General features: G+C 40.4%; 1 non-coding gene across 1 annotated transcript; it reads right to left on the bottom strand.

Moving 5' to 3' along the window:
- Positions 1-24,966: 24,966 nt before the first annotated feature.
- LOC137499058 (5.8S ribosomal RNA) lies at positions 24,967-25,121 on the bottom strand. The gene has a single exon (XR_011017999.1). It is a non-coding gene; the product is annotated as a 5.8S ribosomal RNA (ribosomal RNA).
- Positions 25,122-25,574: the final 453 nt, after the last annotated feature.

Genomic DNA, 25,574 nt, shown 5'->3' with positions numbered 1-25,574 from the left:
TATATTTTTCTGCCTATGAACGTTCTTTCCTAAACCTTGTCATATCGTTGTTTACAGGGTTTTCAATTCTACGTTGCAGTGCGTTTGAGAGGATATTATAACGAATGGTGAGAGTGAATTGCGTCTGTAGCAGTTGACATTTATTTATTTATTTATTTATTTATTTATTTATTTATTTATTTATTTATTTATTTATTTATTTATTTATTTATTTATTTATTTTGCACACTTTCGTGGTAATGATATTAAATCAATTGTACATGTTTTAGGAAATCAAACCACAATAAACCTTGATTTACACTACATTTTTACGCAGAATTTGAACCCATAAATTTCCGAACAAGTTTAGTCGTGGCAATGACCACCGCCTTCTGCATGGTCTTGTAGATGTTGTTGTTGACATCCATCTTCTTCTTATTTATTATTATTTTATTATTAGCGTATTCTCCCAATAATGGAAGACGTTAAGCAAACAACTCAATCAAGCTTTCTTTGGGTTCTTCTTGTTCTTCCAATAGGCTTTCGTTCTCTCTGAGAAGGCTTGTTTACGTTCTTCCGACCATTTCGGTCTGCACTGTTTTTGCTTTGGTTGCTCTGATGTAACTTCCCACTTGTTGACTTTGTGTCTGAAGGTGTCTCTCTCTAAAATGTCTGTTGCACATATGTTTGCGTTTTTGAGGTCCTCTTGAAGTTCGTCCAGCCAAGGTGTTGAATTCTTAAGTGAGCTAACATAATTTAATATTCTTTTTGACAGTCGATTTTCTGGTAATCTTGTGAGGTGTCCAAAGAATTTCATTCGTCTTTTCTTAATGTCAATTTCAATGTTTGAAACTTTTTCTGTTGTTTTGATTGATTGTAGCCTGTAACCATCTTGGGTATATCTTGCTCCTAGGATTTTCCTGATGATCTTCTTCTCTTGCTTTTTTATTTCTTCTAATTCTTGTTTACTGTTAAGTGACAATGTTTCACTTGCGTAAAGGACTGTTGGTTTTATGACTGTGTTGTAATGCCGAATTTTTGTCTGTCTTGACATGCATTTTTTGTTGTAGATGTCTTGAACTAACCCTAATGCCTTCTTGACTTTTTGGAGACGGTTTTGCTGTGAGATCTTCTCAAGGCCTGTCGGTTCGATGAATTCTCCGAGGTATTTAAAGTACGAGACCCGGTCGATTTTACCGTATTTTGTTCTCAGGCTCGTGATATCTGTCTTTGAACAGAAGAATTTGGTTTTCTCAAATGAAATCTGTAGTCCCACTTTTTCTGCAGATTCCTTAAGTATCTCAAGCTGCTTGATGGCAGTCTCCTCATCCTCTGTTAAAATCGCCAGATCGTCCGCAAATGCGAGGTATGGTACGTAGAGGTTGTTTTTGGGAAAGCCCAATCGGATCGGTTTCCAAGATTCACGTTTCTTGAGTTCCTTCTCCCATTCTTCCATAACCTTGTCTAGGACGACGTTGAACAGAATAGGAGAGAGAGTCCATCACCTTGTCTCACACCTGTTTGAATGTCGAAGGGTTCTGAAATTTCTCCCATAAATTTCACTTTAGATTTTGTGCCCGTTAGTGTTTGTTTTATGAGTTCTAGGGTTTTGGGATCTAGTCCTCTCTCTTCTAGAATTTGGAATAGTGAGGGTCTGTCTATCGAATCATATGCCTTTTTGAAATCTACAAATGTGCATACTGTAGGCTTTTGTCTGAGGGCTCGTAGTTTAAGTATGGTTTTGAGGTTGAAAATTTGTTCTGGGCATGACCTGTTTGGTCTGAATCCTGCTTGAAATTCTGATAATTTGGGTTCTAATTGTTGTTGTGTTCTATGCAAGAGACAGGCTGATAGTATTTTGTATGTGACTGATACAAGTGAGATTCCTCTGTAATATTGTTTACGTCTAACTTGCTGCCTTTTTTATGTAGTGGATGGATTAGAGCAATCTTCCAGTCATCCGGTAGCTTTTCGGTTTGCCAAATGTTTTGGATTATTTGTGTAATTTCTCTGAGTGAATTTGGGCCTAAATTTTTCAGAAGTTCAGCTACAATTCCGTCTTTCCCTGATGCTTTGTTGTCTTTAAGTTTCTTGATATGTGAATAAATTTCTTCTTGAGTTGGTGGTGACGAATTGTCCGCTATGATTTCTGGCTGTACTTTCGGGAATCTCTTTTTGGGTTCTGGACAATTTAAAAGCTGTGAAAAATATGTAGCTAATTCTTGGCAGTTTTCCTTATTTGTCAAGGCTAGTTTACCATCTTGCTTCCGAAAGCAAAGGTTCTGTGGGGAATATCCTTTAATTTGGTTCGCAAAGGTCTTGTAGAAATCGTGTGTGTTGTAATTTTTGAAGTTGTCTTCAATTGACTTCAGTTGGACATGGACGTATTTCCGTTTATTTTGTCTTAAAATCTTGGATACATGCTTGCGAACTTCGAAGAATTTCTTCTGTGTTTCTTCTGATTTGTTACAATTGTAGTTTTGAAATGCCTTTTTCCTTTCTTCTAGTGCGGTCTCACATTCTTGATTCCACCAAGGATGTTTTGGTTTCTTGTGAAGAGGGATTAGGTCCTTCTCCCAGCTCTCTGCAGGTCGTTTTTCCCATTCTTCTGAAATTTTGGAGTCCTTGATTTTGTGTAGATCAAATTTTGGAATCACCGATGTTTTCCTGTTGAATTTCCCCTTGGGTGTGAATTTAATTTTGATTCTGCTTAAATAATGATCCGAATCGATGTTAGCACCTCTGCGCACTTGCACATCATGAATTTCCTTTTGGTAATCATATGATATTGCCACATGATCAATCTGAAATTCTCCTAAATGATGGATGGGTGATCGCCAAGTTTTTTGCTTTTTGGGATTCTTCCGGAGTGATGGTGACATAATTTTGAGGTTATTTTGTTGGCATAACTCAATGAGGCGTGTACCATTTTTATTGGTGAATCTGTGGGCTGAATAGTCTCCCACTGTCCTCCTGTATTTGTATTCCCTGCCAAGCTGTGCATTGAAATCACCGAGTAGAATTTTCACATCATTTTTAGGGATTTTGGCCATTTCTGTTTCAAGTTCTTCCCAGAATCTTTCTGTTTTTTTCAGGCTCCTTTTTATTGTCTCCATTTGTTGGTGCATGCACATTAATAAAGGTGTATTTTTTGTTTGTATGCCTGATTCTTAAGGTCATAAGCCTATTGTTGATGGGTTTCACCTCTATTACTGAATCCAAAACTTTTTTGTCTACACAGAAGGCCATTCCTAACAATGCTGCTCCTTTACCAATTTTCTTGTTTGTTCCACTTTTGAAGATCCTGTAATTATTGTAATCCATCGTTTCTGAATCGGTGAAGCGTGTTTCTTGTAGGGCCAGAATTTGGATTTTCTGCTTTGTAAGTTCTGTTGTGAGATTGTGCAGTTTTCCTGTTTGAATCAGTGTCTGAATGTTGAATGTGCCAATGAAAGTGTGAGTCTTTCGTGGAAGTTTATCAGAGCACTCCGACTTGCTCTCTCGTATTCGCCCAAGCTCCCCAGAATCCGAATGCTTGGTTGCCACTTTAGAGTGGGTGGATTGTCCACCTGGGGTAATTTTGTCTTTACTTGTACGAGTCATGTCTGCTTGTAAGCAATCTTCTAGCTTTCGCTAGTGGTGTAGAACCAGGGATTGTTAGTTCCTGGAGCATATTTACAGCCGCACCTCTGGTGATCAGACGCTGACCACTTGCCGCTTGCTACAAGTCAGACGCGAAGTGGATTTGATTCGGTTCTTCCGCTCTCTCTGCCATTGGGATATGTCCTCTTCTGCCGTCGAGGCCGTTGACCACTTCTCTGTTTACCTCAGTTGATCCGCGGGTGCTTATTTGGCTAAGCCTTATTCACACCTGTCCTGCATATCTACAGGAGCTTCCCCTATCAGCCATATGGGACGCGCCGTGTCGGGGTTGAGGGCCCCCACCCCAGTGTCTTACGCAGGGTTATGCCTAGCTCCTACTCATTTCAGAACCAGACCCCCACGTAAGCTGACCGGGTCTTATTTATTATTATTATTATTATTATTATTATTATTATTATTATTATTATTATTATTATTATTATGTCCGACTCGCTGGCGTACTGGCCTTCGGTTCAGAGGTCCCGGGTTCGATTCCCGGCCGGGTCGGGGATTTTAACCTTAATTGGTTAATTCCAATGGCTCGGGAGCTGGGTGTTTGTGCTGTCCCCAACATCCCTGCAACTCACACACCACACATAACACTATCCTCCACCACAATAACACGCAGTTACCTACATATGGCAGATGCCGCCCACCCTCATCGGAGGGTCTGCCTTACAAGGGCTGCATCCGGCTAGAAATAGCCACACGAAATTTTAAAAATTATTATTATTATTATTATTATTATTATTATTATTATTATTATTATTATTAGATACAAAATGTGCCTCGTACACTCTTTCCTGGAATAGTGATCAGTAAGAGAGGAAAAAAAATTTAAGATCGTTTTGAATATCTTATATTTCGCGTCTGTAACCGTATTGATAAGCCTCATTCATCGGAGACTGTCGATTCGCTGGTTGGTGCTGCTCATATCATTAAAACGAGGAGGTTCTTTATTTACGTTCTTCAGTACACAGAAATTAAAAGAATATGTATTAGAATGTTCTCTTAACGAATAATGACGCTTGGCTCATAGAGCCTCGCATTACGAAAGTGCCACCGTCACAGGAGCAGCAGTCTTTCATCTCCATCGAGCGAGAGTCCATGTAAGGCAGGAACTGGACTCCAAAACAGGTGATTTACATGGAGGGATCATGAATAATGAATTGGCTGTCTCAGCGTGTGGATGGTCTGCCAGCATTTTGGACGCAGGTGTACAATTGATCTGGTTATACCTGCTGTGAATGCAGAGTGGTTTATTTATACTTTCCTTTTTAAATTATTCTAGAAATATAGTTTCTGTTTAAGTGTTCTTCTCAGTCAAGGAAAATTGAAGTGTCGTGATCAAGCAAACTGAAGAGTTTGATACAAAAATAACAGTATAAATTGTATATGCGAGTTTCTGAGAATTAGCCCCGAGGTAGCAGACAAGAATGGACGTGTTTTTTATTAAAAATGATTCATAAGAATCCACTCTCATAAGAGTAGGGAAGAAACGAAGGCAAGAGAACTTTCATATCTATGTCTATGACTAACAAAAATATTAGGCCAGTTGGACTAGACAAAAGAGTGACTGAAACCGAACAAGTGGCCGCGCGGTTTGGGTCACGTAGCTGTCAGCTTGCCATCAGGAGATAGTGGGTTCGTATCCCACTGTCCGCAGCCTGGAAGATGTTTTTTTTTTTCGTGGTTTCCCATTTTCACACCAGGCAAATCCTGGGGATGTACCTTCCTGAAGGCCACGGTCGCTTCCTTCCCATTCCTAGCCCTTTCCTATCCCATCGTCGCCATAAGACTTATCTGTGTCAGTGGCGACGTAACGCAAATTGTAAAAAAAAAAAAAAAAGAAAAAAAAAAGAAAAGCGTGTTTGAATGGGTGGCTGCTTTTCTAGAAAATAGAACTCAGAGAATTAGGGTAGGTGAAGCATTGTCTGATCCTGTAATGATTAAGAGGGGAGTTCCTTAAGGCAGTATTATTGGACCTTTATGTTTTTTTATAATATATATCAATAATAAGTGTTAAGAACTGGAATCAGAGATAAAGATTTCTTTCGGATGATGTTATACTGTATAAAGTAATACATAAATTACAGACTTGTGAACGAATGCAGAAAAGACCTTGGCAGTGGTGTGAGATAGACAGCAGACAATGGTATGATGGTAAACGGGGGTGAAAAGTAAGGTTGTGAGGTTTTTTTTTAACTTTGCTAGTTGCTTTACGTCGCACCGACACAGATAGGTCTTATGGCGACGATGGGACAGGGAAGGGCTGGGAGTGGGAAGGAAGCGGCCGTGGCCTTAATTAAGGTACAGCCCCAGCATTTGCCTGGTGTGAAAATGGGAAACCACGGAAAACCATCTTCAGAGCTGCCGACAGTGGGGTTCGAACCTACTATCTCCCGAATACTGGATACTGGCCGCACTTAAGCGACTGCAGCTATCGAGCTCGGTGGTTGTGAGTTTAGCCAAGAGAAGAAGTTATCTCAGTTTTAATTACTGTGTTGATGGGGTGAAAGTAACTAATGGGGATCACTGTAAGTAGCTAGGTGTTAATTTTAGGAAATATATTTATGGGGGTAATCACCTAAAGGAGATTGTAAATAAAGGTTACAGATCTCTTCATATGACTATGATGGTATTTAAGGCTTGTATTAAGATGTAAAGGAGAGGATATATGTCACTGGTAGAACCACAGTTAGAGAATTGTTCTAGTAATGGAACCGTCGCTAGAATTGCTCGATATGAGGATTGAGGAAAATCCAGTGAAAAGCAGCGCGAATTGTTCTGGGCAATTTCCTTCAAAAAGAGTGGTGTTACGAAAATTTTGCAAACTTTGGGCTGGGAAGACTTAGGAGTAAAGAGACGAACTGCTCGACTAAGCGGTACGTTCCGAGCTGTCAGTTCAGAGATGGTGTGGAATTACATTGACGAATAAGGTTTTAGCAAGGGAGGTGTTCGATAAATTTGCAACAGCTTTAAAATTAATAAAGGACTTGGAAAGCAACCTGGACGACTGCCCTTTTGGCAGGTCAATAGTGATTGTGTGTCTGTTAACTTTTCCTTACTGTTCAAATGTCAGCGGAAATATTTTGGGCAATCCATCTTCATGATGTTCCATTATTCCTACGATAACGTTCGCGATGTACCTTTCTGCTGTGTCCGTTGTTTCGTTAATTGAAATCCTCTTTATCTTTTCACAAACCTCACTGGGAATTTATTTATTTATTTTATTTATTTATTTATTTTCTTTATTGTGAACTTAACAGGTCACGAGTCCCAAATACAATGTTCACGACAATTGTTACTTAGACGTTAAACATACAATAAAACAGAAACAATATATAGCTAGAATAATCTTAAAAAATTAATTCCAATGACACACAAGTCACATTACTAAAAAAATCATTAAGGATACTATAACTAATATTACATTACAGTATTAATTGCTTCTAATTAAAATTAGTGTAACATTTAAAACAATTATTTAACAGGATTTCCACTTGGAATGTAATACATTTAATAGCATGGTTTACAACATTTATACTAATTTTCCTTTTTTAAATTCCTCCATAATCTATTAAATTATATTCAGAAGTACAGTGTTACATGTCGAAGTGAATGTAGCTTCGGTCATACTAAAAATATCAACATAGGGATGAATATTATTGTAGAGTCTCATCGCCTTGTTAATTGGAGAGTTCTTATGAATTTCAGTCTTAGCCTTTGATAGAAAGAATATATTTCTAGGACGACTTAGTTTATGCGGCACATAGAATGTTATTGACTTCAATATCTTTGAGTCATCAATTACAAAATTATTTTATACAGGAAAGTCAAATCTTTGCAACTTCGTCTGTGGCGCAAGCTATTCATACCATATTCCTTCAGTATACCTGAATAATTTATTAAGGTTGGGTAATTTCCTGTGATTTTATGTCATGAATTTTAAAAACTTGTTTTGAGCACTCTCAATAAAATTGATATTCTTTGTGGTCATTGGGTTCCAGATAATTGAGCCATACTCAAGTCTGGATCTTACAAACGAGTTAAACAAGATTAATCGTGTCTTTGGACGAAATAATAACGAATTCCGTGTAATGAAGCCTAACATTTTAAGAGCATTTTTCGTAATTACTTGAATATGGGCGTTAAATCTTAAATCTTCATTGAATGTTATTCCTGTATCCATTTTCGTCTTGACACGAGTTAATATGTCAGTATCCATTGCATAGTTATATTTATCTTCCGTGTCTTGCGAATAAATGTCATAGCTACACATTTACTTTTTTTTTTTTTTGTTTTTTGTTTTTTTGCTAGTGGCTTTACGTCGCGATGGAATGGCGGCGATGGAATAGGAAAGGCCTATGAGTTGGAAGGAAGCGGCCGTTGCCTTAATTAAGGTACAGCCTCATCATTTGCCTGGTGTGAAAATGGGAAACCACGGAAAACCATCTTCAGGGCTGCCGACAGTGGGATTTGAGCCTACTATCTCCCGGATGCAAGCTCACAGCCACATGCCCTTAACTGCACGACCAACTCGCCCGGTTTTTACCTATATTAAAATTTAACTTATTCTGTTTGCTCTAGTCTACAAGATAATCTAAATCGTTTTGAAGTTGTTGACAATTTGATACTGTTTTAATAGAATTGTATATTTTATTATCAGCAGCAAAAATAATAATTTCAGATGATGTTATAGATAGTTTCCGGTAAGTCATTAACAACGATAAGAAATAGCAAAGGCCCCTATTTAGAACCTTGAGGAACTCCAGAATTCACATCAAATTTGAAAGATATATGACCTTTGTAACTTACAACCTGAGTTCTATCCTTTAAATATTATACCAATAAGTTTTGTAATGTAGTAGAATATTTTGGACTACATTCTTTTAGCGTACGGGCAACTTTTCTAATACAATAAACATGTTTGAGGCACGGGAGGTCAGTATTTACTATTTATTCTCTCTTTGTTACAAAGAAGTCTTTGGTAAGATCAACATAAATAACGGTAGGACACAGAAAATAAGTAAACCAGCCTAAATATTTCCGTTATTTTAATCATAAAATCAATTTATACAGCTTATGAAGTCAAGAATCTTATTTTCTACAACTTTTCTTGTGTAGTATTTATAAGACCAGTATTAACGGAAATATTTGAACATTTATTTTTAGATAGTCCCCTAAAATACTATTTCAACCACCGGGAATAAAATTATTTATGGCCTAGATTGCAGTAATTTCTCTCCCTAACTAACCAATTTCATACACTCTTGTTAACCCATTTTCTCGTGTTACGCGAACGTACATACATACAGACAGACACGACGGAACGCGAACATACATACATATAGACAGACACGATGGAATGTTTTTAAAAAAAATGCAGTTTCTTCATGTTCTGGATACGGCCAACACAGAAATACCTTCGTTTTTTTAAAGTTCAGACTAAAGTACGGATAAAACTCTTATTTTACTTATGTAGATATTATTATGGAATTCTTATGTCCACACGAAACAAACCGTTAGGACAGGATTAGGACGCGGCGTATGTAGATATGACGTAACTTATATCACCACTCCCTTTATTTGAACGACTGGACGTTTGGTTGAGTGACTCACTTAGATAACAGCAGAGGCTATTCTTGGCTCATCTATTTCATTGTACGGCATCGCTAAGGAGTTGGCACTTAAATAAACGGTCGTATGATCTGCACTCATTAGTGGAGGAGTACTGACCAACGATAAGCACATTTCATATCTCGCTACGATGATAAAGTCAGTACCGCCTGTATTTCACACTTCTCACCGATAGAACCGCCCGACTCGTTGGCTGAATGGTCAACGTACTGGCCTTCGTTTCAGAGGGTCCCGGGTTCGATTCCCGGCCGGGTCGGGGATTTTAACCTACATTGGTTAATTCCAGTGGCCCAGGGGCTGGGTGTTTGTGCCGTCCCCAACATCCCTGCAACTCACACACCACACACAACACTATCCTCCACCACAATAACACGCAGTTACCTACACATGGAAGATGCCGCCCACCCTCATCGGAGAGTCTGCCTTACAAGGGCTGCACTCGGCTAGAAATAGCCACACGAAATTTAATTTTTACCAATAGAACCAAGCGTATCGAGAGGATATGCTACCCACCTGTCCTCTAATGTTCTTTTGAATGTAGACTTAGTGCAGAAGTAATACTGTGACCATATGAAATCTCTACATCTCTGAGTATGTATGTATGTATGTATGTATGTATGCATGTATGTATGTATGTATGTATGTATGTATGTATGTATTTAGGCTATGTATGAATGTTCAGTCCTCAGATCGAAGGCTGTTTGGGTCCTCAACGGCTCCACCATTAGCTGTCATAAATGGTCGAAGCATCTCTGAAGAGGTGTACTAGGAAAATGAGGAGTGACGTAATTTCCCCTTGCTTTCCTCACTGAACCACAAGTTGCTATTACATATTAGTCTGCCAAGTATAAAACTCAACTTTGTCTGTCTGTCTGTCTGTCTGTCTGTCTGTCTGTCTGTCTGTCTGTCTGTCTGTCTGTCTGTCCGTCCGTCTGTCTGTCTGTCTGTCTGTCTGTCTGTCCGTCTGTCTGTCTGTCTGTCTGTCTGTCTGTCTGTCTGTCTGTCTGTCTGTCTGTCTGTCTGTCTGTCTGTCTGTCTGTCTGTCTGTCTGTCTGTCTTGGAGTCCGGTTAGAACTCGAGAACCACTTGACGGATTTTGATACGGTTTTCGCTGTTACCTAGAAGATTTCCGGAGGATGGTTTTCGTGTATAGAAGATTGAACTGTGATGATAGAGAGCCGAGCAGTATCGATTTCTGAAAAAAAAAACTCGAAGAAAAAACGTGCCAGGTACAACTTTAACGGCTTACGCTGCCTTATCCATTGAAGGTATCCACAGAGTATAGCCTATACATAAGAATTGGAAGCATTAAAAAATCTAAAAAAATAGTCCTGGCGATCACATATCTACCTTTAAAATCTCGCCCACAATAACAGTTTGCATGGTATTCGTTATTTATTGTAATCAGTACAAATCCTGTTATAGGTACGGAAAGAGCATTCGTGAGGCTCAGCTTATCACTGTCTAAACCATTACACTGGAGAACCGTTGAGCAAATTTTTCTGCGGTTTTCTTTGTTGCCGACGAGATCACCTGACAAAGGTTTTCATGCATCAAACGTTGAACTGTAATGGAAGGACGCCGAGCAGTAACAGTTTATACGACAGAACTCGAAGAAAGTGACGGCACACAAACAGTACCTCGGCTTACGCTACCATTAAAAATATCGACAAACTGCTTGTACAAGAATTGTAGCGAGTAAAATGTCCTCCAAAAAACTCCCACCCACCACTTACCTATCTTTAAAGGTTCGACCACAACTTCAGTATTTATGTCTTTTAACGATAGAAATCGTGTGCTAAGTACGGGAAGACCATTCTAGAACTCAAGAACTGCAGGAGAGATTTTTACCCGGTTGTTGCTGTTGTCTAGAGGATGTGGCGGCAAAGGTTTCCGTGTATTTAAATATTGAACTCTGATTAAATAAAACCCAACAGAAATGGTGTTGCGGAACAACCAAATAAAAGTGGCAGCACGCAAAAACTTCCTCGGCAGCCCTGAAGATGGTTTTCCATGATTTCCCGTCTTTTACACCAGACAAATGCTGGGGTTGTACCTTAATGAAGGACACGGCCGCTTCCTTCCCACTCCTAGCCCTTTCCTATCCCTTCATCGCCATAAGACCTATCTGTGTCGGTGCTACATTAAGCAATTGTAAAAAACAGCTTCCTCGGCTTAGGCTGCCTAAACTGTTCAAGATATCCACAAACTACATGTATAAGAATTGTAGAGTATAAAACGTTGTAAAAATGTTCGTAGGGCCACATACCTAACTTTACAAGGTCGCTCACACTAACAACTTTTATATGCGTTGAGAGTAGAAACTCTTCGCTAGGTATGGGAAGAACATTCGTAACACTCGGCTTAACGCTGCTAAAACCTGTAGTAATGATATTATCGGACTACATGTGTTAGAATTACTTATATAAAATGTTCTACGAAAAATTCCACGAGACCACATGCGTTTAAGGAAGTGCTCAACTAAACAACTACAAGTTTCTACGTCTTCGGCCATATGAACCAAATTAGTTTTCAAATATTCGTTTTAAAACAATGATAGGGGAGAATCATTATTTCCATGCAAGTTAAGACGAGGAACAATCAGTCAAAAAATCTGGAAAACTAATAAATGGTTGTCTGATTTGACAGATTCAATCTGCATTCCAGTTCATAAAAAAAAAAAGAGCTCGGGACAATTGCCAAACCTACAAAACACTAGTCTTGATACCCCATGCTAGTAAAGTAATGCTCTGTATCATCCTAGAGAGAATCAAAGCATATCTTTTGCCGCAAATACCAAAAGAGCCGGCTGGATTCACGCCAGGAAGATTAACTCGCGAATATATCCTGAATACCCGACAAATCATTGAAAAATTCAGAGAATTCAGTGTTCTCGTATTCATCTGCCTCGTCGATTATAAGAAAGCATTTGACTGTGCAATGGCATAAAATTTGGATGATACTTTCCACTCCAACTGGCCAACTTAATAAGATCTATGTATGGGAACAGCACGGGTAAAGTCAAAATTGCCTACAAACTGAGTGATTCTCTGAAGATAGAAAAAGGCGTCTGTCAAATCTGTGCACTGAATTCTATTTTATTCAATGTCTGTGGAGAATGAATAATGAGGAAGGCAACGGAAAACCTGCAGGGTAGTAACAAAATAGGTGGAAAAATTATTAACAACCTGAGGTACGCTGATGACACCACATTAATAGCTTCCTCTGAAGTTGAAATGTTTTCCTCCTTCGCAGAGTTGAAAAGATAAATAATGAAATTGGGTTACATATTAATAGAGAAAAGACCAAGGTGTTCATCATTGAGAGATCAAACCGGTTCGAAAATATTAAGCTTGTGAATAACTTGCAGGTAGTGAACCATTTTGTTTGTCTATGGTCACTTATTACAAATACAGGTGACTGCACTGCCGAAATAAAAAGAAGAGTAGCTATTTCCTAAACTACTATGGTGTTGTTACAAGTTATGAAAGAACAATTAATATTACCGTCGCCACCAAAATACGCCAGGTCATCACACTGGTGTTCTCCTCCTTCCTATACGCATGTTGGACGCTGAAAAAGATCGGTCTTCACTATATTAATGCCTTCGAAATGTCCTGTTGGAGGGGGATGACGATAATTCCATAGACTGCCAAAAGAACCAATGTCGATACTTGGTGAGGTGCAGATCAAAATTATTACCCGAGCAAGGGCAGGAGAAGCGAATAAGTGGCAGGACGTAGGCTACTGGACAAACGACCACACAAAAAACTTTATATTCAGAATGTATTTCCTAAATGATTGCTTGTATCTTCTTTTCTGTTTATTTTCCAAAAGCAACAGCAACAATAACGATTTAACAATTAAACAACGATGGAATAAATACAGTATTTAGAACAGAATATTATGATATTTAACAGTTCAAGCCTTTAGAGCGCAAATACATATCGGGGAGAAGAAACTTCCTATTCACGTGACCTATTAGCCTCTCCAAGGATACAACAATCTTTGGCACATAGCACAAGAAACTGCAGCTTCCTATAGTTAAGTTATACAGTACAAGATAGATAGAACTCCCACATTTCATTATCAAAGGCCGAACGTGCCTAGGCTTCACACCCAGGTATCTTTTAGTACATTAAAAACTTAACAGCTTTTACCCAATTTAACACTCGCTGCCCTTACTCAACAGGGAAGCAACAACACAGCATATGGATCAGAAGGATCCAAAAAAAAAAAGCAGGAGCAGTAGTTCATACTACACGGCCAAGAATAAGAAAATTAAAGGTTAATAGAACAAGCCGAAAACTAAAGTAGGCTGGGATGCTGAACCCCCTCAAGCTATCCCGCGATATGACTTGCACTAAAACCTAATGAACAGAAGGCCCGATGACACAGACGATAAGCTATACTACATTGGTGAGTAAAACGGGAGAGAAAATTAATGGCCGAAAATCAAGAAAAAATTAGAAATTTTGAAAAGTTTAAGTCATCAAAAATGTCAAGTGAACAAAGGAAACGAGGGTCCACACTCATACATCTTTAATAAATTGCTAGACACCCGCTTGGGTGGTTATACTTCATAGGAAGAAAGCCTAGAAACCTATATATTACAGATTAAGTTACATTAAGGGAAAGCCTACATTAAAATGAGGTAAACGCGGCTCGACCCTAACCGTTACATGCTAGAGTGGAACGCTGTTATCTTCCCGTCGTCATACGCAAGTAAGTTCACATGATAGATCAACTTTGTTTTAGCTGCCTAAATTAGAAATTGCATCAGAAGCCTGTAACCTTGTGTGAGAAGAACCTCACTCCGCGTAGCACTGATCATGACAGAAACACAAAGTCCACGATTGCTTCTATTTATAGGGACAAGCTAGGTGATGATAGGTTGATTGAATTTGAAATCACAGCAGTGGCAACTTAAGAACAGATGAAGTATGCAATCGAGTGCCAATCAGTCGATACTTGGTGAGGTTCAGATCAAAATTGTTACCCGAGCAAGGGCAGGAGAGGCGAAGAAGTGGCAGGGCGTAGGCAATCTTCATACCAAACTTCTGGGTGGCACTCCAAACCAAAAGTAGTGACATCTAAACTTAAAACCAGGTGGTCTTCATTAAGTTCAGACTGTCTCCGCGAGACTTCATCACATTCAGACGTTTAAGGTGTTGCCTACCACTAGGGAGAGGCCGCACAAAATGTTACAAAAATACACCTGAATATCACAGTGAAACAAAGAATATTTCGGGCACACTATTATGAAGGACGGATTTGGAAAAATTGTCCTGCAGGGGATGGTTGAAGGCTCGAAAGACTGTGGAAGACCTCCAACAAAATCTATCGACCAAATGCTGCGTTACAACAGTGCATTCGAATGGCGAAAAAAAAAAAAAAAAAGAACTGCATGACACAACATTACAAATAGGATTAAAACAGAGTCTAAACTCCACGATACTTGGAATTGAAAATAATATGTAGCATCATAATCTACGTCCAGCAATATGGCAGCTGTTCCAGCACACAACATTCCAATGTCATGTCGCAAGAGGCCCAACCTATCAAGGTCTACATCCAACAAATTGGTCGCTGATTTAGCACACGATGTTATGGCCATAAATATTCACAAGATTATCAGAAAGTTCTGCTGCCTTCGGTGATTTTACGGTGCGTAAGGGACTTTGCGGTGACCTAGACGAAACGCTAGTGACAGACGGTCGAAACTCGATTAAACACAGCGCATTTGTACCTACAGTACTGTAAATAGAAGACAGAGTTCTAGAATACGGTAATAACGTGAGGAAGAAAATGACGAACACTGGTTGCCTGGTTACCACGTCTCGGTATTCTGCCCACGCTGAATTGTTTGCGCTAAAGTGATGACTCTAATTCCAGATAGACCTCCAGCTCAAAAACATATCCATGTTAATAATAATAATTTCGTGTGGCTATTTCTAGCCGAGTGCAGTCCTTGTAAGGCAGACCCTCCGATGAGGGTGGGCGGCATCTGCCATGTGTATGTAATTACGTGTTATTGTGGTGGAGGATAGTGTTACGTGTGGGTGAGTTGCAGGTATGTTGGGGACAGCACAAACACCCAGCCCCAGGGCCATTGGAATTAACCAATGAAGGTTAAAATCCCCGACCCGGCCGGGAATCGAAGCCGGGACCCTCTGAACCGAAGGCCAGTACGCTGACCATTCAGCCAACGAGTCGGACGTATCCATGTTAAAACAGTTATGTATATTTAACATTAGCCAACATTGGAAGGATTCATCTAACCTCTGACAGTCAGGGTTTACGCAAGATTTATTCAAATCCATGTCGCTGCAATAGCTAAAACTGGTATGCCTTTCTGTTCTACTTAGTGGGGTTTTTACTTACCTCAAAGAACACATTCGTTTGAATTTGCAGAACTGGTCGACACAAGCGGGACCGTGGGTAGAAGCTTGGGTTCCAACTACAAATAAACATACATTGAAAATGAAATGAATAGTCACAATTCATGTTAATACTTTACATCAAGCATGTCAAACCCGCGGCTTACGACTCAGATATGTGCGCCTCTACCTTGTTATGGGGAAATAAGTGGAATGCAGCTCGCTTTCAGAGTGTTCGTACATGAATTGTTGTAAGTGGAATTTCTGATATTTAATGGAACATAAACAGTTTAATTTCGATTTGTACTGTAATAACTTCCATAATGACTTACTTACTTATTGGAATAGGTTATGAAGGCCTGTCAATTTGTTTTAGTTTGATTGTTAAAAAACACATTGCGAAACTCACGTTAAAACTGTCTGACATATTCCGACTAATAAGATTCATTGCCACAAAATTTGTTCCAACCACTATCTCGCAATGAACTAATAAACTACTCAATAATTTGTCGCCATACACAACAACACAATGAACGAAAATCACAACAGTTATTAACCGGTCGGAGTGGCATAGACGGTTGAGGCGCTGGCCTTCTGACCCCAGCTTGGCAGGTTCGATCCCGGCTCCGTCCTGTGGTATTTGAAGGTGCTTCAAATACGTCAGCCCAGTGTCGGTAGATTTACTGACACGTAAATGAACTTCTACGTGACTAAATTCAGGTACATCGGCGTCTCCGAAAACAGTCAAAAGTAGTTAGTGGAATGTAAAAACAATAACATCATTATCACAACAATTCACCTAGTCTCCTTTATATAATATTCCCGTCTCTCCTGAAACCGTCGTAAATTTCCGAGCACGGTGTACTGGATGTTCCTAATGGTTGAGTCATCAGTGTGTCAGAAACGAGAGGTGACGCGACCTCACAATCAGTCGGCTTTCGTCTTTGTTGAAGAAAGTAAATATATTTCCTTGATACGGTTGTCTGGAAGCAGGTATGTCTTTCTCGAAACCAAGTGAGAGTAAATGAAAAATTACTGTTGAACTTCGTATTTTTCACGAGAATTAGAAATTACATTATTTTCGCTGTGAAGTGGAAGATGAAATTATTTCCTTAGTGTGCATGAGTGCCGCCGGTGTACCAACGTTACATAACATTAAACATCAATATGAGCTATATAAATACGACCTGTATGACGCATTAATGCGACAATATAATTTAAAACAATCACAGTCGGTATTAAAATAACAGACAGACCACGATAATGTAATAAAGCGAAACTGCTGTATACGCAGTCTACGAAATATTGTTGCAGTTCATAGCCAAACAAACCGAAACATTCACGGAGAGCGACTTTATAAAAACCTGCCTGATAAAAAGTGCTGACCGGGCGAGTTGGCCGTGCGCGTAGAGGCGCGCGGCTGTGAGCTTGCATCCGGGGGATAGTAGGTTCGAATTCCACTATAGGCAGCCCTGAAGATGGTTTTCCGTGGTTTCCCATTTTCATACCAGGCAAATGCTGGGGCTGTACCTTAATTAAGGCCACGGCCGCTTCCTTCCAACTCCTAGGCCTTTCCTATCCCATCGTCGCCATAAGACCTATCTGTGTCGGTGTGACGTAAAGCCCATAGCAAAAAAAAAAAGTGCTGAAATGCTTTGTCACGGATGTGTTAAGTCTTTTCAAGGCAGTTCACTGTCACGAAATACGATTGCTGAAAGAGCAACTGATCTGGCTTGCAATTTGTGTGTTCAAATCAAAACAAAACAAAAACATCTCATTTCTACGCTTTTTCCATCGTTTATGACGAGATTACAGGCATCGATGGCGTAGCACATTTGGCTGGTTTTATTCGTGCTTGCGATCTGGAATTCAACATTTTCGAGGAATTAATAGAAATAGTGCCGTTCCATGACACTACTACTGAGAGGACGTATTCAGTTCTGTCGATTACAACAAAAAAATATTAATTTTATGTGTGTGTTTTTTTAGCATAGAGACAATAAGTGGCTATTGTCGTTAAGTGAAAGTAACCACCACTTGGAACATTCAAAATGATTTTTATTTTAGTTAGTGACGTCTGGCATTTCAAATCGTTGGGATAAATGCAGTGCGGGGGTGGTGTGATATATGTACCATCGCAATATTATACCTTGGAACTTTCCAAATTATTTTTCCCGTGATCTTTATTTTAGTTAGTGACTTGTAGCATTTCAAATAATTCTCCATTTACTTTACAAAACTATTTGTTCTCAGAATTCTCATCTGTAAACCAAGGTATGTCTGTTCTTGTTGAAAAAGACCCTCTATAGGGGCACTTGAAGGAATACCTGTATTTAATTTGAAGAACATCCCTAGCAATGACGGATATTCTAGGATGATGCCCTTGGAAGTACTGGAGAGGTAAGAAAATGAATGCCTCATTTAGCACTGGTGAAGCGACTGGTTCTTGTATAGTAAAACTGGAAAAAAATATCTTCATCATCACTTATTTTTCCCCGTTTCTGCTTCCATGCTATGTATATCCAATGTTATCCATAGGGCCTTTTTAATGGGCGTGCCGTCCTGCCGTTTTTACAAACCGCCCGACTAACATAACCTAGATATGTGGTTGTTACATAATATTAATGCATATTTGAGTCATTGGGTGTTCCATATTAAAATATATACACTGTAAAACTGTTTATTTAAATGATAAATATTCATTATTGTCAGCATAATTGCATCAGTTACATCGGAGTTTAAATGTTTAGTTTGACTATCACGTAGTGTGCGCGAGCGGTGTCTGGATTAGCGTGGAATCGCATGCGAGCACAGTGTTGCCAGGTCTACAAATAAAAATCGGCAGATTTTACGTAAACATTTCGGGACTTTTAATGAAAATGTCGGTAGTTTCTCGAACATTGAAACGTTATATTGTAACTAAATTAAAGAACGCAATAGTCATTGGAAGTTATTATGAGAAAAATATACAATTTCACTCACCGCACTCTCTGGCCACTCCGTTCTTCTTCTTCTTCTTCTTCTTCTTCTTCTTCTCCTTCTTCTCTTTCGCCCCAATCTTTCTGTAGATGTAGTTATTCACCAGGCATAGAAATTGTGTGCCAATTTTGAAGTTGTAGTAGGATGCAGATTTTATATTCTATATACGGGTCGGTGATTTCCCTTCAAATGATGCAGTCAAGCATGAGTTTTGAGTTCAATAAGAGGGGAGAGATTACGTAATTCGAGCCTAAAATGAATGCGGGGACGTACCTAATGAGTAATGTTATCAATAAAACGTCACGCAGTGAGACGGGGAAAGAGTTTTTCGGCACAAATATATCATGTACCATTAATCATTATTCATTCTCCATAAATTTGGATTAGAAGAAATTTTGGGAGATTTTTCGGTTTTTCTGGTGTGTTGCAAAAAAACCCGGGAGATCTCCTGAAATCTCGAGAGACCTGGCAACACTGTGCGAGCACTCGATTTCGCATTACGTCGCAACCCGTATGGCATTCCACAGCAACCGAGTGATAGGCAGCAATGTTCTATTTTTATGACAAAACCCTGTAAATTCAAAATACTGTGTTATGTTTTGTTCGTGATAATAACACTAAAATAGTTCAAACTTGCAGTTAATATTTACTTGTCATTGTTAATGTCCTATGGGTAACAAACTGAAGTTTTATCATGTTCATTTTTTTTTTACGTAGTATTCCCCACCCGGCTACTCATTTCTGCCCGGCCGTCGACAATTTCTGGGGAGAACACTGATATCGATCACTAAAGTGTACAGTAATGATAGAATATAACCATTACTAGAATCTAACGGTTACAGTTATATTACAAGTAAAACTTGCTAAAAAGTAATCGTTAAAAGTAATTCAATTACTTTTACTCAATTATTTCTCAACTCTGACCTATAGAGGACGGTTCCTTCTGAAATAGTAATGACTACCATAGCCTGTTCCAGATTTAACTTTATCCTGTGGAGTATAATATATTGTCTATAAGAAGAGCACCCAGATTTTCTTTTCGGGAGGAGCCTGAAGGAACACACATTTTAACTGTTCGACCCCTCATCAAGACACTTGGGGAGATGAAAGTTATTACCTTAGGACACATGCATATCAAATAAACTATTTGTGGCTTGCCCGCAAATTGCCGCGCAAATAGAAACAATTAACATTCCATGGTTTCCCATTTCTCTATGTGATGTTTGGGCGCCAGGGTTACACCAAATTTTATATTTACTAGCATAGAGACTTATACTTAAATCATCGGGGTAGGATTTTAAATAATTAACCATTAAGTATCGCTTAAGAAAGAAAATTAACGCAATATAAAATACAAATAAATTTATTATACAAAAATAATGAGATGAATCGGAAAAGTTCCTTAAAGCGTGGAGGGATTTAGAATTTACTTTACTGAATTTACTAATTCCTTGCTTTATCTAATTGAAGCTCACCAATTGCAGCTTTCGTTGAAGTCATCGGGTTTCCGTGGTTACTCGTTCTCTTCTTCTCGATGTAGAATTTGCTCCATGGGCTCCTTCCTTCTCTGATGTGGTACGGGCTATCTGGACTAGCACTCCCTAACTTGTTTCGTCTCACGCAGATCCGATAACATAACCGCATCTAAGTACTGTATCGAAGCGACAACACATTGTACGAAATAACTATGTCGCGGAGCGACCACTCAATGTCTCGAAGCGAGCACATACTGTCTCAAAATCAATAACGTCGTTCACAGTAGATGTTGTAGTTAGCTCACAGCAGAAGTTGTAGTTAGGTTGTTAGCTGCCGTTCTCGTGGTGAGAATCTCTATATATCCGGGCTCACCCCCACTCTTGGTAACAGTTCAATCTCAAAACTCATATACAACGAAGTATCTGATTCGATAGCTCGAATTATCAACTCCCCTTCTCTTCTTTCTTGACAAGTCCAGTAGGCGTGGCGATGATGTAGCTGACCAGCTTGCAAGCCTCGCGCGCGGGTCGCTGTTTACTAGCCTTGGCTCATGAGTTAAACCCAGTGAGTCATGCAAATTTCCACGCTCAAGAATAACCTTCTTCGTATACACAAATATGAGATGAAATGACAACAACAATATTGCAACATATTAACCAAATCCAATACATAATAAATTCCTATCTTTCATAATGTAATAATAAATAATAAATGATGTTATAATATATACAATACGATTTCAAAAACCTTATTTACAAATGCTTGACGTAGAATAAATATGTTATTACGAATAATTGCCGATGGCGGATAAACTTGATATCAAATGATATCGCGTAAAATGATATTATATTAAATTAGTAGGGCTGGAGAAGCCTGGACGGTTACATACGCCCTCCTGTTATTTACAGGTATAACATATATGAAAATAACACACTACACCAATACGGCTGATATATACATCATTACATCTTACAAACACTTACTAAAAACATATATAATCAAAACTTTTATCTCACTATAGAGTGTCTGTTTCAATGATACCATATAACATTAGTAATAATTCCTGCCGATTTTCTTCCGAAAGTCTGTCGGCAACACTCATAATATTTACAACATAACAACAGGTAAATAACACTATCTTTGCATTTCACCATCAAAGTGTTCGGCAGTTCCAGGTTATATTATATATACACTACACACACACGTAATCACACGTGGCTTACCTCTCTTAGATGGCCGCAAGCAATTTCTTGTTTTCATTGCAAAAAATATTACTACTTAGAAAATTATTGCATTAATTTCCTTCTGCAGTTTCAAAAAAATCCCAAGTTACTCATGGCTTCTACAATGGTGTCAGGTCTAGGTTCATAACCTATACATGAATTCACGTTTTCCAACTCAAGTACATTTAATGTTGTCAAAACAACATCTGGGAGACATTACACTTAATTCGCAGAGATATATCGTCTCAGAGAGCGAATATTATAAGTGCCCAACATGACACGATTACCATCTTTCAGTCTGTATGAACACGGACCAACCCGACAATGAATCTGGAATGGACCCTGATACAACAAAAAGAATTTCTTCGTCACCTTCTCTTCACTGGACGAGAGCATGGGGACACGTAACAAAACAGATTCTCCTACCTGAAATTCGTCTAATACCTGACGTTTCTGCTGTTTGCTACGCTTTTCAGCCGCTTTAATCAAATTCTCTCTCGCTAATCTGACATATATCTGAGAGTCCCGCTGAGGTTCCTGTGTAATACCTAGTACTTTTGTCAGCTCATTCCTTGGATTGCTGCCAAAATGAACCTCTAATGGAGTGAATTTCGTACTATCATGCTGAACCATGTTAATCCGTTTCTCAATCAACGCTAAAGAACCAACCCACGCAGTGTGCTTGTCATGAACTAAAGATCTAAACATCCTACCTAATTCCTTCATCGTGCGTTCACACATATTCCCTTGCGGATTCCTAATTGAGGAAAAAACATGTGTGATACCTAACTCTGTCATCACAGCCTTCCACTTCCTCGATGTAAATTGCGATCCACTCTCCGATAATAACCTACTAGGCGTACCTAATTCCTGAACATACTTATCACTAATAATCTTACTGCAACTAAGACCTGTCGTTTTTCTCATTAAAAGATTGACACACTGACTACTCGAAACTTCAATAATACCATTCTCTAACATGACTTCTATTTGATTGTCTACTGCTTTAGCATACTTCTGTGGAATCGGATATCTCGGTCCAGCGAATAGACTTTGATCCAGCACTGAAAATGAGTGTTCATACACATGTGTTTTTCCTGGTTTCGATGAAAATACTTCCTTGTGTTCTCTCAACACATACAACAATCGGTCCCTCTGACCATCTTCCAAATTACTACTATCTACCGCTTCTCTCAAAGCATCATCGTGGTTCTCCTCTAACCACACCTCACACAACTTAAAATCCGCTCTCTCTTCTTCGTCTTTTGAAACCTCATTAACACACCACATGTTACAAACCTCCACTTTCGTCTGAACTTCGGCATCCCACGTGACTTTAACATTCTCATTATCCCACCTTAAATATACTATCGCCTCATTGTAATCTAAACGAGCTGCGTATAAACTTAGCCAGTCAGATCCCAAGATAACATCAAATATAAGATTCGGAATAACAAGACAGATCTGAATTTTCGACTTCCCGTTAATACAAATAGGTATAGCAACTTGTTTACATATTTGCTTGGATCGTTTACCTACAGCAGTGACGATATATGTGGATTTCACAGGCATTTCTTCAATCTCAGTATTCTCCTTTTTTCTGTCCTCATACCACTTCGAAATTACACATGATCTTTGACTGCCTGAATCCAATAAAGCTTGATACTGCGCCCTCCATATAACGATCGTAACAACGGGGTTCTCACTTTTACTACCAACTTCGACTTGATTTACTTCCACCTCCCGTAATAACTCATCTCTAACATCGATATCATAATCCATGTGCGTCATTACACAATTTTTCGCAACATGTACTGAAGACTGATAATCACATCTCTCATTACCGTCTACAATCAGTTTAAATTACTTCGTCTCCTTGTATCCTGATTTCGGCTTGTACCTTCGTCTACATTACGTTCCCTCTGAACATTCCTATTTTGCTGGTGTGACTGATTACCTAGATTTTGTTGTCTCGGTTGAAACTGACCACGGTGATTGTTTTCTTGTCTTCTGGGTGGTGTTTGATAGTTTGTGTGCTCTCGTGTACTATTACTACTTCCTAACGCATCGAAACTTGCTAGCAATCTTTCCATTCCCTGAATAGACTCTATCTGTTGCATACAGCTAGCTTCGCGGATTTTGTTGGGAAAATGTCTGAGTAATAACTTCACAATATCTCTCTCCGCTGACATCCCATCTACGTTTTTACAAATCATAACGTGGGCCAAAAAATATTCGGTCATAGAAACTCCTTCGTGTGGCCTAAATTTCCCTAAGAAAATGCGTTCTCTTTACCTGCTTTGTATAGCTTCACTCCAAAATTTCTCCGTGAAATACAGACTGACAGAGCAAATGCAACACCAAGAAGGAGTGGTCAGAACTTTATGCCAATTGCAGGGTTGACTGACGTCACTGAGGTATGCTCATGATGTGAAATGCGCCGCTGTGCTGCGCACGTAGCGAACGATAAATGGGACACGGCGTTGGCGAATGGCCCACTTCGTACCGTGATTTCTCAGCCGACAGTCATTGTAGAACGTGTTGTCGTGTGCCACAGGACACGTGTATAGCTAAGAATGCCAGGCCGCCGTCAACGGAGGCATTTCCAGCAGACAGACGACTTTACGAGGGGTATGGTGATCGGGCTGAGAAGGGCAGGTTGGTCGCTTCGTCAAATCGCAGCCGATACCCATCGGGATGTGTCCACGGTGCAGCGCCTGTGGCGAAGATGGTTGGCGCAGGGACATGTGGCACGTGCGAGGGGTCCAGGCGCAGCCCGAGTGACGTCAGCACGCGAGGATCGGCGCATCCGCCGCCAAGCGGTGGCAGCCCCGCACGCCCCGTCAACCGCCATTCTTCAGCATGTGCAAGACCCCCTGGCTGTTCCAATATCGACCAGAACAATTTCTCGTCGATTGGTTGAAGGAGGCCTGCACTCCCGGCGTCCGCTCAGAAGACTACCATTGACTCTACAGCATAGACGTGCACGCCTGGCATGGTGCCGGGCTAGAGCGACTTGGATGAGGGAATGGCGGAACGTCGTGTTCTCCGATGAGTCACGCTTCTGTTCTGTCAGTGATAGTCACCGCAGACGAGTGTGGCGTCGGCGTGGAGAAAGGTCAAATCCGGCAGTAACTGTGGAGTGCCCTACCGCTAGACAACGCGGTATCATTGTTTGGGGCGCTATTGCGTATGATTCCACGTTACCTCTAGTGCGTATTCAAGGCACGTTAAATGCCCACCGCTACGTGCAGCATGTGCTGCGGCCGGTGGCACTCCCGTACCTTCAGGGGCTGCCCAATGCTCTGTTTCAGCAGGATAATGGCCGCCCACACACTGCTCGCATCTCCCAACAGGCTCTACGAGGTGTACAGATGCTTCCGTGGCCAGCACAAAATGTTCGGTCGCTGCACACACAGCACACGCTTTCGAGCTTGGTCGCGGAGCAAGGGCGGCGAACCGGCGCCAGCAGACACAAAGACGCTGCGCGGACCAACCCTCCCGTCTCACACACTCTCATTGTTGGTGTCGACCGGTCCAGCTCCACCGGGGTGAAGCTCTTTTCAGGAGACGCGGCGGCGGCCGTGGCCGCACGAACCGCGACGCTCCCACCCTCCGAACGCAATGTCGCGTTCAGTTTTAGCAACCGACCCTCAGCCAGGCGTGGTCCGGGAACGGAATCCATGGACCGCAATGTGCGTTCGAAATGTCGATGTTCATGTATCCTGCAGTTCACATGTCGACGCGCAATTTGCTGCGTTCTTCATCCACCCACGAGCCGAGTGATCCACCGTTCAGGGTTGTTTTTTTCATTTTTCGATCGTTCTCTCCACGGTGAGTGGAGGAGAAGCAATCATTTTCATGGGTTTCTCGTCACAGAGCTAAGAAGTGTTTCGAGCATGGGCGTGGCGTTCATTTAAAACCTTCCCGCCGGGCCGAAGCCGCGACGGGTACCCTCCACTGAGCGAGGAGGTAGGTACCCAATGCCGAACGTCTGCGTGGTGGGAGACGCGGACCGCGACACTCCCCCTGTCGGCGACGGCCGGGGCCGCCGCTTACACAGTACGAACAGGACTCGCCTGAGCTCGCAACAGCGGGCTCGGCAGGAGTCTCGCTCCTCGAGGGAGCCTCGCCGGAGGAGAGGACCGCGCGGGGCCGTCCGACTCCTCCTTCTCGAAATGTTTTTTGTTAAAAACAAGTTCGGTAATGATCCTTCCGCAGGTTCACCTACGGAAACCTTGTTACGACTTTTACT

Source organism: Anabrus simplex, chromosome 3 (assembly GCF_040414725.1).
Source record: "Anabrus simplex isolate iqAnaSimp1 chromosome 3, ASM4041472v1, whole genome shotgun sequence".
NCBI lineage: Eukaryota > Metazoa > Arthropoda > Insecta > Orthoptera > Tettigoniidae > Anabrus > Anabrus simplex.
The sequence above is the reverse complement of the archived record's forward strand: the minus strand, read 5'-3'. Positions and strand labels throughout refer to the sequence as shown.